Source organism: Schistocerca serialis, chromosome 5 (genome assembly GCF_023864345.2).
Source record: "Schistocerca serialis cubense isolate TAMUIC-IGC-003099 chromosome 5, iqSchSeri2.2, whole genome shotgun sequence".
NCBI lineage: Eukaryota > Metazoa > Arthropoda > Insecta > Orthoptera > Acrididae > Schistocerca > Schistocerca serialis.
The window spans coordinates 720,176,510-720,179,812 of NC_064642.1; the positions used below are offsets into that span (position 1 = coordinate 720,176,510).

General features: G+C 45.5%; 1 pseudogene; it reads left to right on the top strand.

The window, feature by feature from the left end:
- Positions 1 to 251: 251 nt before the first annotated feature.
- Positions 252 to 369, top strand: LOC126482958 (5S ribosomal RNA; annotated as a pseudogene).
- Positions 370 to 3,303: the final 2,934 nt, after the last annotated feature.

A 3,303-nucleotide genomic window follows, 5' to 3' on the forward strand; every position in this document is an offset into this window, starting at 1 on the left:
GTGGATTTAGACTGTCGTCACATTATGCAACGTTTGTAGCATGGAACGTAAACAGGGTACACAATTAACGAGTGTTACTCTCTCATATATAAATTAATGTGTGTTTCCTTCAGTTTTCCTTCGTTTTTACTCTTCCACATATTTTAAATAACGTTTCCACAATGTTTCATCGCCCTACGATGACTAATTTTTCATGCGTGCCATCTCAAGTAGCGGAAGTTTAATTATTACTACTCTTGATTTCCACCGTGGGCAACGGCCTTGCCGCAGTGGATACGCCGGTTCCCGTGAGATCACCGAAGTTAAGCGCTGTCGGGTGTGGTCGGCACTTGGATGGGTGACCATCCAAGCCGCCATGCGCTGTTGCCATTTTTCGGGGTGCACTCAGCCTCGTGATGCCAATTGAGGAGCTACTCGACCGAATCGTAGCAGCTCCGGTCAAAGAAAACCATCGTAACGACCGGGAGAGCGGTGTGTTGACCACACGCCCCTCCTACCTGCATCCTCAACTCAGGATGACACGGCGGTCGGATGGTCCCGATGGGCCACGGAATGCTGCTGATTTCCACCACATTGCTTCATTTATCTTTGTGTTATTCACCTGTTAGTGGCAGCGAGATACAAGTGCAGGTAGACTTAAGATAGTAGGTTACACATCTCGTTCCACGCTATGACCATGCCTCACTGTGCATGTCCTGGCTTTCCTGGAGACGTAGTTTTGTTGCGTTACGGATAACAAGTGCCTCAAAGTGTGGAGGGTGAAATGGTACGGCAAGTGGGAACGTTCTCCAGATTTGAAGTAAGCTGGACTTTTCGAGTCTTGTGGAGTAATTGTAAATTCACACAGATTCCTAGCGAAATTCTGGCAGAGCACGGATCAAGTAATGCGATATCACGTCCAGCCGCTGTGAAATTGTACCAATAGTCTGACCAAGACCTCACAGACGTCGGTCATAATCGTATGAAGAAAGGCTATCGATGTCGACAACAGACTACAACGCCCAGGCAACAGCAGATTTTTCGACGATGAACACGTTCACACAGGGGTTCCTGGGTGGCTCCGTGGCAGAGGAGAGGATCTCTGTCGTCGAGGAACTGAAAAATAGAACGTTCCGACCGTCGTTTGCAGAAACCCGACAACTATGCTGGCAAACCTTGCCATGCTTTTGTGTCATTTTGAATTGTAGTGCAGCATTCAGTAAACGCTGCTTGGTTTGCTGTAAAAGTTATAACTTACATTTTCAAGTCCAATCGTATTATCCCTGTTCATACTGCACAAGAGGGCCAGCATAGGAAAAGGAAGCCTTTATGAAATTTCAAGGACAGGAATGAAAACTATAGGAGTCATACAGATACCCAAAAACGTATTTACACTGCGACAACACTCAATGTGACAGAACTGCAGTCCCAACATGTGCAGAGGCTGGTTACCTGAATACATTTTTCTACAATTTACATGTAAGTAACAGTACTGCAACGCTCACGCAGGCCGCGAGAACGTAACATAACCGCAACTGGAAATACACGTTTTCAAGGTAAAGTATGTAGCACACTTGCGTAATATCAAAGTGAGTGACAATAAGGAAATAGCTCAGGTGCATGTGGTTCTAACGCACCCAAGCGTAAATTGAAGTCTTTGACAAGTTCGGAGAGATATACTTGATTTATTAGAACCTACTTTGGTAGGCTTGCCGTTTTTCTACACATTAAGTCCAAAAGGATTTACTGATATTGGCTGCGAGCGGGCACTGAATGAAATCAATGGGAAAATTTGTGCCCGATTAGTAATCGATCCCAGGTCTGCTGGTTATGAGGCAGACGCTTTAACCACTGAGCCGTCTGGACACGAGGGTCACTGCAACTTCACGAACTACCCTAGCACGCCTCGCATCAGACCGAAATTCTCAGCTTCTCCGCACACTACTAATGTAGTGCGCTTGGCCATTGTCATCATTAGTCGCGCCACTTCGCCGATTTCCGTAAGAGTTCGAGCCTGGTTTGCATCTGCACTGAAGAGATCATTCACCGTCTCACCTCAGTTACGTGGATCTGTTCTTTCGGACATGTCCAAAAGAACAGACACCACATCTACATATAATTAAGACGTGACGGCAATAGATCTCTTCAGTGCAGATGCACACCACGCTCTAAATCTTACGGGAATCACCGAAGTGGCGCGAGTAATGATGATATTGGTCAAGTGACCCTGGCGTCTGGATGGCTCAGTGGTTAGAGCATCTGCCTAGTAAACAGGAAATCTGGTTTGGTTCAAATGGCTCTGAGCACTATGGGACTCAACTTCTGAGGTCATTAGTCCCCTAGAACTTAAAACTAGTTAAACCTAACTAACCTAAGGACATCACAAATATCCATGCCCGAGGCAGGATTCGAACCTGCGACCGTAGCGGTCTTGCGGTTCCAGACGGCAGCGCCTTTAACCGCACGGCCACTTCGGCCGGCAGGAAATCTGGGTTTGAACTCTAATCTGACAGAAATTTTCAACTTTCCCCATTGATTTCAATCAATGCCCGCTCGCAGCCAATGTCTGTAATTCCTTTGTCTCTTAATTCATGATGGCTGTTGGATCAAAACATGTCCAAAAGAACAGACACTTCATATACATATATGTCGTGTGACTAGGGCCTCCCGTCGGGTAGACCGTTTGCCGGGTGCAGGTCTTTCGATTTGACGCCACTTCGGCGACTTGCGTGTCGATGGGGATGAAGTGATGATGGTTAGGATAACACAACACCCAGGCCCTGAGCGAAGAAAATCTCCGACCCAGCCGGGAAACGAACCTGGGCCTTTAGGATTGACATTCTGTCGCGCACCACTCAGCTACCGGAGGCGGATATAAGGCTGCTTTAAAGTGACACACGTAACATAGGCAAATAACCGCCACACAAGCACATTAAGGTAAAATTTAAAAAAAAAATTGGAAACGGATAACGAGAATGCTTTGCTGAGTTTCAGTTGATGTCGAGGTCATTAAGGTTGGAGCTCGGTTCAGGTTGAAATCAGTCATAGCCTTGTTGATGGGTCCTTCCCAATATTTGCCTAAAGTCGTTGAGAGAAACCATAATAATTTAATCCTGGCCAGCTGAAAGGTAAAAGGTATTAAAAAAAGGAGGAAGATGAATATTGATGTGTGATGTATTAATGTTACGCAGGTTAGATGGAGAATAAGTTTTAATTTTAACTTGAATTTCCGAAAAATTTGCTGTTTTCATGTTCTGGTACCCATAGGGTAAAAATTCTTAAACATAGAGACCTGAAATTGTGTATATTGCCTTAAAACACGCT